Here is a 17,115-nt window from a genome sequence, read left to right as displayed (position 1 = left end):
TAATAAGGAAAGGCAAAAATGTGACTTAAAGATGTAAATTTAAAAAAAAAAAAAAAAAAAAAAAAAAGCTGCAATAATTTTTGGTACACCAAAACATCGTGGTCATGAGCATAAAATGAAACAGTCCATCTGCAGCTTTGTGGAAAGAAGCCTAGCTGCTATATGTTATGCTATTAGAAATGCAGTGTGTTTTATAAGCTTAAAACTCTTATTATAAATGGTTAAAGTAAGAAAAAATTAACATATTGTGGTTTCCAGAAAAGGCATGCAAGTTGGGTTCATTGAAATAACATATAATGTCATTAAAATATTCCTAATTGCAGTCTGCGGCACAAGCACAATGCACTGATGTGATTTTCTTGGTTTTTTGTGAGGAGGAGGACACTGAAGGTTAAAATTATCTGTGATAGTTGCAAACTCTGCAGCTACATTGCAGTGTGCAAATTACAGTCATCAATGATTAAAACCTTCTGTCACTTGATAATTGATGCAAAAAAGTCTGGAAATTCAGAAAGAAAATGGTTGGCTGCAACACAGGGTCAATAAATTTCAGTGCAGTATTACACTTTTTGCAGACCTACTTTAAAGACCTGGCAATTATAAGTAGCAAATTAAACAATTTCCATCTGATTACATGTGTAATTGTCGTTAAAGACCAGAGGGAGAGCTTCACCTTAGTCTGACAGGTGCGTTGTGGTAAAAAAACAACAAAAAAAGGCAATTTGGAGGATGTATTTCATTCAGGTGCGCAAAGTTTTGGCTGAGACAGTCACCTGATCACGTCACCATGTTTAACTTGTTAAAGGGAGTAAGATAAGCACAAGTTACAATGTGGTAGTTAAAAACGTCCAAAAAAGCCAGGAACAAGAAAACCAGTCAATCTGAAGGCTGCATGCATATGGCTAAATATTAAGTGACTAGTTTATAGTCTCAGGGTAGAAGACTCAGTCCGTCAAGAGAACTGGATCCTTTTTTCTGCACATAGTGCAGGCAGAGAAAGCTGGTGGTCTTCAGAGACTGAAAAGTCTCAGATGTACTTTCAATGCCTTCTGCTTGCATTTACTAAATAAATATCCAAAATAGCAAAGTAAAGTAAACCCTCAGAATCTTTACAATGATGATAATTTCTCCCCTAAAAGAAATGCTATGTAATGAGGCACTGCAATTAAAAAGAACATTAAAAAACCAAAACATTGTTTCTTTCTATGGAGGAAACACTTGTCTAAAGCCATCTTTAAATTCTGCAAGACATTTAACTCCAGGAAACACATACATTGAACGACGGGGCCTAATGTGAACAGAAGTTTAAGCAGATTCACAAGTGACCTTGTTGTGCCAAGAGAATCCACAGCCAGAATTTGCTGCTAAACATATTACGCTGATCTATCTCACCCTCTATGTCTCTATCTACTAATGGAGAAGTGATTTGGCTAACCTTCAGTTGCATCAGCAACTTGCAGGAAATTTAGCACAAGAGGCAGTCGATGTCCGTGCAATCTCAATACAGCTAAATTCTCATTGGGTAGATTGATGGACACTAGAAGCTTGTCTCTGGGTTCTGGAGTCAAGCATCATTACTGCAGCCAAGCACTGCATGTGTGTGGTTAATGGTGGTAAAGAGCAGCGTGCATGTAGACCAGCTACTCAATGAGGCTCTACAAGTTGTTGGGGAGAGAGGAAAAAAAAAATCCACTGCTCTGTGTAGTGACCATCTAAAAGGTAAGGTAATTTTATTTGTATAGCACATTGTCAGCAACAAGGTATAAAAGGCATATAAACCTCTTACTTGGCTGTTGTCACATTGGCAAGACAAGATTCTTGATTTGTGATGTGGCACAAATCAAGAATCCTACACCAAAACAAACGCTGTGGTGCAAGGTGCAATTAACATATAGAAGTTCTTGAAGTTTATTGTTTTTTTTTTGGGGTTTTTTTTGTGAATTTACTTGCTGCATATCATTACAAGCATCAAGTAGATTGATGCAGGTAATGGTGTGCAATATAATAATAAAAAAAGAAAGAGTAGAGATGCTCAAACATGGTTAATTTCTTTGTGTGTTTTCATGCTTGTCTAAATTTAAGGTGAACCGCCATGATGGCAACTGAAAATTGAGATTTACTCAGATCAGTAAATCCTGAGAACTCTGAACTATTTTCTACAAATGCTTGACAGCACTTTCATTCGGCATCAGTCGGTCTTTTGTCTCTCAATTTACTGCTACGAAGCCTGTATACAAAGTTGCACCGTTTGGAAAACTCTGCAAGGACGCTTTTGCAGCTACTCGAATAAAGAAATGAAAGAAAGTCCACAGAAGTTATCAGAACTGAGCATTTTAAAGTCCACTGGAAACAACAATCTGTTACAATGTTCCAGTCAGCCAGAACAAAAATTTGACTTCCATAAGTCATTAATTTTTCAAACACATCAGACTATGCTCTTTTAAGTTCTACAGACATTGCTTTAGTTTTGTGTGTTTTACAGGTAGGACAATTATTTGAATTACCATCACCCTCTGTTGACAGAGTATTGCTGTTTTCGATACAAAAATGTCAAAAGAAAAAGTGATTTGAGTGATCTCTAAAAGCAACTGTATGTTTGTGCGGCTGCCAGATGGTGCATACGACACAAATTTAAACGTTTGAATATCTCCATTAGTGTGGGCATGATCAGATTATCTGGAAAAAGCCTGTGCTTTTAGCATCAGTGCAACAGAAAGTTCAAAGGTCAACTGTACCAGCCCTTTGAAGAACATCAGGACAGATGAAAACCTACACTTTGAAAAGAGTACCAGCAGCGAGGCCAAATCGTTTTATCTAATCCAACAAGAGACTAAAGACATGTTTTCAAGGTGAATACGCCCACCATCACAACCTGTTCCCATTCTTCTCTGGAGCATCGCCGTCATCTCTGATTTCATGGAGTCAGAAACACACGCAGGAAGACTTTACTTGCAGCTGTTAATACAGGGGACCTAAATTACACTTCATTGATCAGTGTGGTCAGTGTGCAGAGCCACGACTTGCTGACTGCACTTAACATTGTGATTGCATGTGAAGACCAATTATCTCATTAGCACGAGCTGACACAAGAGGATATCTAGTGTGCTACTCCCCGCTTACCACATAGTCTAACCTACTCACACGGGTCCTTTCCTGGGTGTGTGATTTTACATATCCGCGTCTCGTTTTCAGAACAAACCCCATCTGCGTTGTGCCACACCTGGCTGGTTTAGTTGTCGCATCTCAATTGGATTAACGTGACTGTGCAAATGTCAGCGAGCTCCACGGAAGCAATTAGCACAGATCTCTAACTGCATTTGCATGTGTGCAGTCATGCCTGTGCTCAAGCAAAAAAAAAAAAAGTCTCAATGAGTCAATGGGCTTCATTTGAAACATGCGGCAAAGAGAAACGTCACTATTCTTCTCACAGTGTGATAGATCACAGGCGGGAATGAAATCAGAGTGAACTGTCCGTAAGTACGCTAATTATCTAAAAATGTAATTGTAGTTTCTCATATTATTTGATCAGCACTCACTGTGAACACCCCCCCATCTACTAAACCCCCTAAGGCTCGACTTCACTCATCCACGATGAACATTTTCTTTTTTCCATTTAGCCTTCCATGTTAGACACCTTTATAACCCTCATTAATGACAAAAAAAACCCTGCTGACACTCCACTGCAAGGATTAATTTGATCAATTCAGACAGATGTATTTGTCTAGTACGTGTGTCGTGTGTTGGTTCTTGAATTGTGATGGGGTTCTGGTTCTCAGGACAATACTTGTACCAAGTAGTGCAAATTAAGGTTTTCGAATTAAAGACTGGTTTTAAAGTTTAGTTGAAGATTTATCTTGGGTAAGACGCCAACATAACTTCAATAGTAAATCTGCAATCAGATTCACTGTTGAATCTAACTGCAGATTCAACAGTATATATTTAGCACCTAAAGACAGTTTGTGCACAAGTCAAGTCTGCACAGCATCAAATCGTACTGCAAAGATGAAGTTCGTGTCTCACTGGACCCCCGGGGTGTTTTACTGCGTGTCCGTTAATTAGTGTGAATGTGACGCTAGTGGAAGGTGCTCTGAGTTTTCATTATAACTACAAAAGTGTTGGATAAATGCAGTCAATTTCCCCGGAAGACTAAGAAAGCCACTTTTTTATTAATTTTGGCAGTAAAAATGTAATTTTAAGCATAATAATAAAATTACTTTAAATTAACCATCCGCTGCAATTTCTTTTATTATTTAACAATTTGTTTAAAAGCTATCGATCCCAGAAGTGAGGATCCCACTCAGCCACAGAATTTCCTAATTTCTCTTTTTAGCTGAGATTAGATGCATGAACCCGTGAAAATCGCTTGATTTTCTTGCAGCACAGGAAACGGATGGTGTGTTTATATCCGAGTGCAGTAGGACAAAACCCAGGAGGATTATTTGATATACATAGACTCTTGCACAGCTCAGGATCAGAAAAGACTTGTTTGCGCACTGTGAGACAGTCAATGTCAGACTTCTGCTTATCAAATCAATTTTCAACAGTAGACATGGAATATGTCAACAAAATCTGCTTCCTTCTGCAATTTGCAAAATATATTATCCTCAAAATAAATTATATTATATGAAAACTGTGCTTTTTAAAAAAATAATTTTAAATTAATTAGATAGACCTAACCATGAATAAATATATGTTTCCAGTATAAATAGGCTCAGAACAGGTGATCCTAGTGGGAACCAAAACCAATGAAACTGCGTTGGGAATAAAATGTACACAAACACACCGGCACAAAAAAAAAAAAAAAAAAATTAATAAAATAAAAACATGAGCAGGTAAAACTTAATGTAGGAAGCAAGTGCATTTATTCTCAATTTCCACATGTAAATTGCAAGTCTTTATGCTTGTGACACTTCTCTTGAGGCGTAGTCACAAAAATGGGCTTTAGACAGATGGATTTAGAACATTGACAAGCCTTTGCACTAAACTTTAAGAGGAAATGTTAGCTGCACTCATTTGGGTGATGGAGATGTAGTGGAGTGGCTGTTAAGCAGTAAAGGAGCTCTGATAGATGAGGCCATCTTCTTTATTCACAACCTTTCTTGACAAATGAAACAAATCTTTGCATGGAGTCTTTCTGAAAAATTTTCTCTCCTTTTTTCCTCCACCTAGAGTGTCCTAATAGGGCTGACAAAACCTTTCTACCGTTTTAATTAATAATAGTGGGTGATCAAATCACAGAGATGTTCTCCTTTACTCTGTTGTCGGTTCTTTTTTTATTGAAATGATCAGAGTGCCCAGAGGGGTTCAAACCCACTGGCTGCACCCTGCGTTAGCTCTTTTTCTTCCCACACCAATAACTAGAACGTTTGATAACGAGGTTAGAGGGAGATGATGGGGTATCAAACAAAGATGACAGGGCAGCTGGAAAACAGAGTGTCTGTCAGGTGGCTGTTTGGGGGCAGTAATGTGCAATTAGAGAAGGTAAAGTGTGAGAAGTCAGCAGAGTTGCAGACATGAGATGAGTGAGGAGTAGAGTAATTATGGTAACACCAGAGCAAAAGAGAGCATAAAAGATTACAGCAGAAAGTCTGAATTGTGATCTTACAGTGAAACATAAAGATACAAAGCTTGAGAAAGAAAATTAAAAAAAGACTTGCACCAAAGCTCAATGGTAAGGAAAATTACACTAATTACTTATATATAATACGGTGCAATTCAATGTACCAGACATAAAAGGCATAGTACCCAGAGCTCAGCAAAACAAGCCTGTCATAGTACCTGCTCAGCGCACACAGTTTCCAGGTCTTCTCTTAATCATGTTTAAGGATCATTACACACATACATTCATGATTTGATGAGGGTTATATGTCTGGAACCCAATGACCCATTGAAACCCCAATGCCTCTTCAACTTTCAAAAGAAAGCAGAAAGAGTCAGAGAGCGTGACGGATTGAAAGCGGCATGTCTGGTCACGGCAATCTGAATGACAGACCAGGCTGTTGATGTATTTGATTGTCTGAAAACTCTTGGTGCTACGACATAATGGCTCCAAATGCCGCTTGGAAGCATTAATCTTGATAAGGCGCAACAACAAAGTCTATGAGTACTTCCCAGATTTGATATTGGTCACAACTGTTTGACAGCGCCGAAGCAGAGATGTGGAGAACTTATCGAAAAAGAGATCAGTCTTGTGGCAGAGAGAGAGAGCTGAAATAATACGACCATTTTGTTTTTGTAAATAGTTTTTTCACTTTCAAAGCTTAACCCTCTTGCTGCCTGAATTTTACAATTATATGAAAAAACCTTGTGTTTTATTGTCAAACTGATTCTACATTAAACTCGTTAATTTGAATACTAAAAGTTACATCACCACATCATGATCATAAAATCAATTAGTGGGTTTCTAGTTTGATCCCGCTCTATTCGCCTCTGTCGTCGTGCTCTTGGGCAAGACACGTCACTCGCCTGGTGGCAGCAGCGCAGGACAGCTTCGCCTCTGTCGGACTGCGACGTTGTCGTGGCTACAATCCAGTAGCTTGACACCATCAGCAATGAGCGATTATGTGTGAAAATGTAGTGCAAAGCTCCTTGGGGACCTCTTGGCTTGACAAAATGCTATGCAAAAGCAAGCTATTTACAATTTTTATCAATTAGAGAACTTTGGCTTGACTCCAGGCCACAAGATGGCAACAAAGTGCTTCCAACGTCATTCTTAATAGGTGTTGAATATGCATTGATGGACTTATGGCAACTTAACTGTATAGTGGGTTGATGTGAATTCATAATTGTCAAGCAAGGGATAAATTATATATTCATCTTCCACCCTAAAGAGACATATTTTATGAAGATTATAAAATGTTTGTGGTCTAAGGACGCTTTATCTAGGCATATTTCTGTTGCAATAATCAATAACCCTAACCCTAACATATAATGTAGTACAATACACAATGGAGGAGCTTAATTTAGACCAATATATTAACTAAATAATCCAATTCTATGAAATGAAACAAAACAAAACAAAAACTCAATCTGGAACCTGAAAGTGAAATTGTAGGTGAGTAGGAAGGCAGTGGCGATGGTCACATCTGTCAAGGATGCATGTGACTTTTACACTGTTGTTGTGCGATAAAAGATGTGTCTTTTTCAACCTTGATCCAAACCAATTACCTCTGAAAAATCTAAAAGGATGAAATTGGCTGCTGGGGACCGTGGTTAACAGTGTCCAGGCAAAACGTAGAGAAAGTGGTTCTGCTTCATAAAGTAAGAACTTTGCTCTGAATGCCACATTGTTCAGGTCTCCTCTACTCGACTGCCCGTCTGAAGCACAGGTGAGTCCTGTCTGAGCAGGTCGTTCCAGCTGCCTCCTTACCTTTCAACTGGGAATGAGATTTGCAGCAATCCGATGACGGAGCTGCCACTTTACTGCCATTCACAAGTCAGATGTAGAAATTTAAAGCTGTGCTCTTATTTAAATTTCAAATGCACTAAATACTTCATAAGTTAATCTTTATTTGGCTGCCGACTGTTGCTACTTTCTATCCATACATTCAAATGAACAGTCTGATGAAATAGCAGTTTTTTCACAACATTGACCCAAGCAATTCAATTAAAGGTGTGAGAATCTGGTGCATCTCTCTGACAGCACATGTTCAGCTCTAGTGGGTTACATCACCCAGCTCAGAAAAAGATCATTTTTCTGATCTCTCAGTTTACTTACTTTTTGTCAACTTTACTTTATATGGTATATTTTACCAATTTCTCACACCAAAATCTGGTACTTGGCATCAGATCTTTGCTACATTAAAGTCTTAGCCCTGTATGAGTTATTTTTGTGTGCTTCAAATTTACCTTTTATTAGTATTTTGACCTTGTCTAGCATTAATAATTTCTTAGTTTTTTTTTATTATTATTACTTCCTTTGACGACAGATTACGGGTTCAAAGGAGATTTTTATTTACTGCAGGAACATAGAAACTTTAATGGCCTTCCACTCCGGTAAAGTGGAGCAATAGCATGAGCCGAAGGAAAACATGACGAATTATGCTCACCGTTTCCCCAGGTTTTCTGTCAAGAAACATATTGCACAATGTATTGCCAGCAAATGCAGAGGCGCTTTGTATTCTGCTGGCCATGGCTAGAAGAGAACTTGACATTTAGCCACGAGTGCAAATGGCCCGCGTGTGCACATGTGCATCCACTAATAGGGAGCATATTTTCTTTGGTATTTATTCCCTGCAGGTCTCGATTAACGCGGCACTCGGTTGAACTCCATTACTGTTTTCACAGAGTATTTTTAATAAGTTTGTCTAATGATGGCACACCCACATAATGAATACCACAGCAATTACAATGGCCGCAAATTTATCTGAGACGTTAATGTAAAAAAAAAAAAAATCTGAGTTGTGACAAATGAGCTCCCTTTACTGAAATCACTAACATGTAGCACGTATTTCAAAGTGATTTCTGAGCCATCGGACCTGCATAAGTAGATAGTGCTAAACAAATGGGGACGACAGACTTCCAATAAGCCCAAACCCTGCGAGAAATCTGCTTGAGATTGACAGGCAAGTTACAAATCATGGAAAGTGAGAAATAAACTCAAAGCAGATGGAGGAAACTGAAAAAGTTAAGTGATCTCTAGCTGAACACCTTTTTTTTCCCCCTCAACAACTCCTCGTGCTGCTGTTAATTAAAGGAGCTTTTACTCTCACTGAGCAGATCACAAACAACCCAGAATCAAGAAACGACATGCTCTGGCAGAGTCGCATATATCCCGAGATGCAAACATTCATCCGCTGTACCTCAAAATTTTAAAGGGTAGAAGAAAGGTGGTTGAGAAATAAATTTGGAGAGAGAGAGAGAGAGAGAGAGAGAGAGAGATGAAGACAGACAGAGGAATGGGAAGTGGATGTGACAATGCAAGAGAGGACTGTTTGAAAATTTTTGGCAAAGAACAAAGAAAGGAAGTGATTGTAGCAAAACTTGGAGACTTCGAGATCCTGGAGTGAACAAATACAGCAGAAGAGGAAGAGAGGCTTTGAGCTGTCTGTGTTTTGAACATGAGCTAAGTGCCTGAATTAATCAGGCTGAGTCACAAGCTCCAAAGGGGGGGATCTGCTTAGTTTAGATCTATTCAGAATGCTGTGCATGCTAGCGGGTTAAAAGATTTGCTCACCTTCATCCCAAAGCCTCATTTCAATTTGAAAAGTTTTTGTTTTTAATATAACATCTCATACATATTAGATATTTCCTCAAGGAAATAATATTGACACTGAATTTCCTTTTCACCTCCTTGCCCCTTATTATAAGTCTTAAAAAATAAAATGTTCAGTTGCTTATTTGGAAATTATGAAGCCATGTAACTTCACTGGCAAGCTTGCAAAAGTAACCATTTTGCACAATGTTTAGTGCCATAATGCATCCGACAACTACTGCTGACCAGTTGAAACCATGAAGTAAAATATTAATTTAAATTTCATAATTGGCCACTTCTTTACTTTGTCGCTATATTTAGCAACTATTCAGACCCCTCGCATGACTGACAAGAAATTCAAGCTTTTATTTAAGATTTTTGAAGATATTAACATGAAATCTCATATCATTCGATTTCTTCCTAACCAGGTCTGCCGTTGGCCCCCCTCCTTCTGAAACACTCCGAGGCCCCGGGCCCTACGTAGCGGCCCTTCCCTGCTGCAGCCAGAACAGCTCATCTTCATCCCTCTGCACCCAGGCGGCAGATCAGTGGTTTATGCCACTCACAGCACAGAAGGCGACTTAAGTTTCATGCAAGTTTCAAGCAAACTTTGGGCTCGACTTCAGGCTACAAAACACATTGGTTTATTAACTCATGTATGCTTATCCACAGAGAGTTAAAAAGAATTAGCTTTGCGAAAAAACATCCCATTTCTCAGTGGAATATTTTACATTTACCTGAATTAAACACCAAGTCTTAGGGTTATGAATAAACCTAGGAAATGGGACTATTGTAGAAAAATATATGAATTTTACTACATTCTTCTGATAAATAAAACAAACTCCTGCTGCTTCTTTTGCTTCCAGTCAAACATTATTTACGGTGAGGCGCTCTTTCCAGAGCTCCTGTGATCTCAATAGTGATTACATAAGATTTCATAAGGAGAGACCAGCTTCAATTAACATTAATGAGCTAAAATGAATCATGTTAGCACTGCTCACTGGAGGTGATTTACTGGATGGAACCATTAACACAGACAAAGCCAGAAAGCTCATAATCGGCCTTGCCCCCTGTTCATGCTGTCATATACGACACTATAATGGTTTCCCGCAGTCCGAGCCGTCACCTCAGAAAGCACTGAGTCACAGTTTGGTGATCGCAACTAATTTCTTTTCAGTGGAAAGTCGAGCTGTGTGTGTATATATATATATATATATATATATATATATATATATATATATATATATATATATATATTAGTTTTGTTTTCATGGATATAAAGAGTTTTGCAACACAATCTGCCACCCCATCCATTCACCTAGGCCACATTCTGCGTCAAACAAAAACAGCAGGCAGATGTTTAAATACTCTAGTGTCAAATGTCTGCAAAAAATAAATAAATAAATAAATAAACTCTCCCCTAAACTTAGAGGAAGGCATACAGTGATCAAACAATATCTTCACTGCAGGGTTCGATGACAAACTTTAACTCCCGCTTGTGGCTGAAAACACGCCGTGCTTTGCATCAGAATCACACTTAAAAAAATAAATCCTAAATATGAAAATTAGCTGCTTGGAGTCAATCCACAGGTATGCACACAGGCAGACAAGTACTAAGGCAGCAGGATGTGTTTACCTTGGTCACCCCCTGTCCCACACCTTCACTGTTGGGTTTTGTTATCAATGAAGCCCAGTACTTCCAGGGATCTGTAGTTCCCCCCCAAAAAATAAACCATTAGTGCATTTGATGTGAGGATTAATCACTGGCTGCTGCATTGGCTTCTCCGTGGGAGTTTACAATGCACCACATGCAGCTCAAGCTCCATTAGCAGCAAGTAGCTGGTCTGCGTCGACTGGCAGCGCTGATTTTACCCCACCATTTTACTTTCTCTCATTTTCTTGTTCTTTGACCAGGATTTTATTCCAAGTTTAGTGAGACCTGAAGGAGCACCGCCTTATATTTACCGTATTCTCATATGCTTCGTAAAAATCTGATTAAAAATCTGGATGAAAGATTGAACCTCAAGAGACATACGAGCCATGATCAAGGTTTTCATGTAACTGAGTCACTGTGATCTTTAGACATTTCCTTGTTTTAAATCAAGGAAACGCATAAAACATGCAGGGCAGTGTGCCTGCATGTTTTATGTTGGGGAACACTGGTCTAGACTACATGGATCAAATCCAAAACATCACATGAGCTAAAGACGCTTTTTTTGTTTTGTTTTTGTTATTTTTAGGAAAGCAGCATTTGATAGAAAAAGAGATCCAAATAAAAGTGTTTCAATATTTTCAGCAAATTAACATAATGAGGCTTTCAACTAAAGGAAATTCAGTAAATAAAAGGCCCGACAACGGAATAAACCAGCATATTATGCGTGAACTAAACTGGACATCAGGCTGCATTTCTGTGGTCTTCATGTGTGCGCTTATGCTAGAGTGCACTCTCTACCTTAGATCCAGATCAGTGTGTCTGAAGAAGCCAATGAATCAAGGTTCTGATCCAGTGTCAGAGGACCGCAGGCGGCGGCTACTCAGTCAAACAAGGATTTCATCACACATTTTCATCATCATTTTTACTCCACCTGCAGTACTCTCAGTGCTGAAAGCCCAAACCAAAAGCTTTCACTACATAGTTCAACATTTCTGAAGACGGAGCAATGAGTTCTCATAGTGTTTGGAAAAGAAGGTCTTAGAAGGTGAGAAAAGCTAAATTCACACTTTAATAAATAGTTTAATAGCTGGTGTCTGGGCTATGGTCAACAAATATTTTAATATTTGAGTACTCCATTGATTGAGTAATGGGATACATTTCTGCTTTGGAAGGTTTATTTCCCCCCTGGAGAAAGCTGTTCCTCTCTTTTTTTTTTCTATCAGAATCACACTCACTCCCACAGGAAAGGTGGTTTTCCTGGCACACCAAATAGTTCAATCCATACAATTTTATTTATACATCAATCACATTTTCATAATTTCTTTCTAAGCAAAATGACCCGTCACCTTGAATAAATGTCTTTACTAGAGATTAGATGTCAGCATGTCTGCAGCAGCTGCTTTCAGTCTTTTAATTGTCATAAATTGCAGGAGTCTCAACCAGGTATGCAGAGGTGAATGATTATTCATGCTGCTGCATCTAAAAGAGTGCAAACAGCATGGATAATCCAAAACCTTTCTCCTGTTTTTTTTTTTTTACTTTGACAATAAATCAGCTTGAAGACGTGAGAAATATGTTTTTGCTCTCTCTCTTTTCTGGACATGTGAAAGACCACTATTAGAAAGAGTGAGCATTGTTAACTCATTGTGTTTTCATAGCTGGACTGCTCTCAACTAGTTCAACGTTTGTTCAAGTTTATATTCCAGTAAGTTCATGATGATTCATATACCAATTATGTCCATGGAGAATGTGAAATGTTTCAGCAAGTTGAAACAAGTTGCCAACAATGTCTACCTTTCATTATAGACAGCTAGTGCAGGTTTCTGTACTGTAGGCTCAAATTTCCTTTAATATATTTTCAGAAATCTGTCCTTACTGTGTGAAGGGATACATATCAAATATACCAGGCTTTCATTTATAGCAATAAAAGAACCCCTAAGCAGCATCCATCACATAATTGCTTATAAATCCATTATCTTATAATTATCTGCGGTGTCACATTATGTGCAGGAGAGAGCAGTCTTACTACACAGCCCTGCAGTAGACCACAATTTCACTATAATTTAAAGAAAAATTATTAGCCTCAGAATTGTTTACTGTCATTTGCATCCTATATTGTTGTTCAGTTGATTTATGCAATTAGCACAATTAATGCAGAAAGTATTACTAGTACACTTAGCAAACAGTTAGCTAAGTGTATTCCTTCTAGAGTTAAAAGCACCATCTTGTAGGAGTTTTGAACTTTTACATACTGACACAATTACTAGTCAGTTGGACTTTCGTTAAGGTTTGCTTCTTATTAAAAATGTGAAAATATGGTCAAACATTCTAATGCTTTAAATGTGTCTATTTACTTATAAAATGACATATTAAAAAGTAATTATACCCTACCTAATAATGAGTGGAAAATTGTTATTAGAGCAATCAAACCTTCCTTATAAAAGCCTTTTACATGTTTCCACTGAGGCTGGGTGACTCCAAAATATTTATACTACCAATCAGGACAAAAATGTTTGCAACATTAAAAGATTATCTTAAACTTTAATCTTGTAGGGGTATCAATAATTTTGGCTCTAACTATAAAAAGTGCTTTGGACACAATTTTAAACAAATGCAAGGTAAAAATCACATTAAAAGGACTTGTGAATGCAAGAAACATAGCAGATTGCTTTAAATCACTGGCTGTCAAAATGTTTGCTGACACACCCTGAAACTAGAACAAAGAGGTTCACGGCGGCATCTTTTCAACACCATGAAAGTCTAAGGCTAAACGGCCAAAACCACAAAGAGAGCAACGGAACAAATTGACCAGCACTTTCCTTCTTCTATCAGCTTCAAATCAAAAAGATGAAGGCAGAGCAGCTGGTTGCAAAAAAAAAAAAAAAAAAAAAAGAGAAAATATTGGTTTTCAAATTTTCATGTACTTGAACATAAATTGTATTGGAAGAATTTATATCCTGTTGTGCTGACGAAGCCTAAATCTGTCCATATTTTACTGCTTAATGTCCTAAAACCCAGCAACATAAACAGAAGAATAAAAAAAAAAACATCAGAAAATGTCATAAAGCATGACAGAAGAGAAAAGTGCATTTGCAGTTTTTAGTCTAGTTAGTCTGGCTAAATAAAGCATCAACTAAAACTACCCCACAGTGCATCTACGTAAATGCGCATCCCAAAGAACCGCGGCTGTGTGGGTGGACACAGCAGCTCGTAACAGAATAAACTTTTACACTGCAGCTTTGACTCCACAAACTAATTCAGAGACTGTGCGGCATCTGGGCTTTCTTCATCACGTCGCATGTCCCACTTATCTTGTCAAATCGCAGCCACTTAAGTTGTCAAACAACAGCCCCATTATACTCTCTGGTCTTGTAACTGCTTCGATGAAAAAAGGAATAATCTTCAAGAAAATATTCAAACATTTCTGACCCACAGGCCTCCCAAATTTAGCCTTTTAAAATGATTTTGCTAAAAATATTTTTGCAAGTAAATTGTATAAATGCAGGGCAGAGCCTAAACCTAACCAGCTAAATCTAACCCATTATTTGGATCTTGCAGACAGCATGATGTGAAACTGTTGTACTCTTTGTGTGCAAACAAAAAAGGCCTTTAAATTAACTCTATACTCAGGCACACAAGCATGCAGTTCACTTGGTACATGTTCAATTTCTTAACACAAATAGCAAAGCAACAGGTAATGGACAAAAAATAAAATATTCAGTGAGCGACGGTGTGATAAAAAATGTCTCGCTGATGTGAGATGAAAATGGACAGACTGGTGGCAGACGACAGAAAATGCAGAACTATTTCAAATAACCCAAGCTATGACGAACACCTCCTCTGAACACATCAAACCTCGATATAGGTGACCAGGATACCACAACAATAAGACTCAACAGGGGCCATTCTTGTCAAATGGGAACAGATAATTGAGGCTACCACTAGCACAAGCTTGCCAATATATACTTTTTTTATTTTTAGGGTTTTTTTATGGCCTTTATTCAACAGCAGCTTGACAGGAAGGAGGTCAGAGAGAAAGACATGCAGAAAAACGGCCCAAGGACGCGACTCTGATCAGGGATAACTGTATTGACGACTGTAGCCTCCGCTCCAACACCGAGCTACGTGGCGCCCTCAAGCTTGCTGAAAATAATAATAAAAAAAAAAAAAAACAATGCCTGGTCTGGTGAATCTCAGTAAGTTCAACATTCAGATGTGTTAAAACTTCTAACTTCTAACAGAGTTAGACCATGTTCCCATCCTTCATTGCTATAATGGTTTAGACTGACAGTGCAACAGTGTGGGGGGTAAGCTGTCCTAACATCCAGTTACAGTTTGTGAGAAATTTGCAAGTCAAAATGTGGGACAGACGGACTCCTACCGAAGAACGGACGCTGAAATAGTTAGTTTTGAGAGATACTTCTGCGTGTAGCTCGTTCAACTTTATTTTTTAAATAATTGTCTTGTGACTGAGTTGTTTGTTTTTCAGTCGATATTTGTTCACCATATGTGTGAAAAAGTCTGGAAATGATTTATTGCTGTACCACTTTTTAAATAAAACTGGCATTTTAACAGCGGCGTGTGCTTCGAGTTGATGTACAGCCTGTGCACAATCGGCTCCAAACAAAAACATCATAAAGACCCACAAAAGTGAGACTGAAGTTGCGCTCAGAGCTAAATGCCGAGGCCACACATCCAGAGATATTGTGGGAGGCGTAGCTCCGTATTTGTCCATCACTTTGAATGCAAATGAGGCCATTTTCCATACTAAAGCATTACTGACTCCACACTATAAGCAGTGTTGCTACAAGGCTGTTTTCTTATTTTTGCCTGTTTCAAGGAAAAATCCATTCAGTATGAATGAGGACTAAAATTAGGCGCATCCTCAGGCTAATTTTAAATGATGACCTGAAGAATGATTTCAGGTTTCTGACCACAGCTGACATTTTGGTCCACCACAGAGGCCAAACAATGGGCAAAAGATGGGGGCAAGCAGGAAAGACTCATGAATGACGAGCAAAAGAGAAAGGGCAAGGTTGGAGAGGAGGAGGAGGAGGAGGAAGATGAGGGGAGATGAAAAGAGAAGATAGGGTACAGCAGGAGACTAACTGCAGCACACACAAATTAGGTGACAGATGAAGGAAAAAACCTTGGAGTGAAAATAGAAGCAATTTCAATTATCAACAGCTAACACATTACACCAACTGTGTACGAAAGTCACTTTGTTTGACTTGAAGAGGGGAACAACTCTTGCTCTCTTTGATCCTTTGGTGCTGCACGTAATTTAATCACTCGGAGACATCATTCAGGGGTGGCCATAGCAACTGTGTGATTTTTGTTCTCACACTTGAGACCTTTTTCTTTAGCGATCTGCAATGTTAAGCGTGCGGAGGGACTGTTCTTAATGTTCATTTCTGCTGAATGTAATGCACAATATCACAATGAAACTTCAATTCATGCAGCATTATTAAAGCAACGTAAAAGACGTAAATGTGCGTAACACACGCAGAGGCAGTAGGGCACAGACTGCAGGATCGTTTTTGTTTACGTGACCAAAACATTAAAGAAAAAAAAAATGGTTTAATTAAATGGGCTGCAAAATAGAACTAAGCAACCATCTGTCAGGTCCTTACAGCTAATAGCTGCGTTGCACTTCCAGACTTTAAAATGTAAACAAGCTGCTCGCATAGCAGATAGTTTCACGAATCACAAACTCGTGAGCAAAACAAAAAATGTTGCTCAAAGACGACATATAAACACGGACTTAACATAGATTGTCTAATATATAGTAGTATTTCATTCAAGCACTTGAGTTCTGGATTTCATTGTGTGTTTTTTTTTTTTATTTTTTTTTTTATTAAGATTACCGCGCACACACAGTTGGGAAAACACACCTGGATGACAGCTTAAAGAACTCTGCCGCACTGAACTTGGCGCTGCTCACACAAACATTAACGGGGATGAGCAGTCATTATCTCTGTGTTTAGGCTTGCTGTGTGCGCATACTGTGTAAACAATAAATGCATCAAATTATTTTATTAAGAAATTAAGGCCACAGAAGATAACCCCCAACAAGAATTAGCATTTCACTTTTCTACTCGCACAATACTTAAGTGAACCCGACACGTATGTTTGTTTTTCTTCTTTTTGTAGGCTGCGTTTATTCAGGAGTTGGAAGTGGGCTCCAACAAATTAAACTAACTCAAGCTACACTGTAAAAATTATTAGGGTGGTTAAACTTAAAAACTTGAGTTCAATTGCTGCCTTA

General features: G+C 38.4%; 1 protein-coding gene and 1 long non-coding RNA gene across 5 annotated transcripts in view; one reads left to right on the top strand and one right to left on the bottom strand.

Moving 5' to 3' along the window:
• Nucleotides 1–17,115, bottom strand: part of grik4 (glutamate receptor, ionotropic, kainate 4) — a 358,938-nt gene that overhangs the window by 306,206 nt on the left and 35,617 nt on the right. The window lies entirely within an intron of this gene.
• LOC106950062 (uncharacterized) overlaps nucleotides 12,241–17,115 on the top strand; it is a 10,139-nt gene continuing 5,264 nt past the window's right edge. The window contains exons 1-2 of the long non-coding RNA XR_001425517.1: nucleotides 12,241–12,252; nucleotides 13,038–13,043. This is a non-coding gene — a long non-coding RNA (uncharacterized LOC106950062). The remainder of the gene's footprint in view (nucleotides 12,253–13,037; nucleotides 13,044–17,115) is intronic.

The sequence above is a fragment of the Poecilia latipinna genome, unplaced genomic scaffold (genome assembly GCF_001443285.1).
Source record: "Poecilia latipinna isolate Pla-1442-1.1 unplaced genomic scaffold, P_latipinna-1.0 Scaffold376, whole genome shotgun sequence".
In the NCBI taxonomy this organism is placed as follows: domain Eukaryota; kingdom Metazoa; phylum Chordata; class Actinopteri; order Cyprinodontiformes; family Poeciliidae; genus Poecilia; species Poecilia latipinna.
Note: the sequence above shows the minus strand (reverse complement) of the source record. Positions and strands in the feature narration are given on the sequence as shown.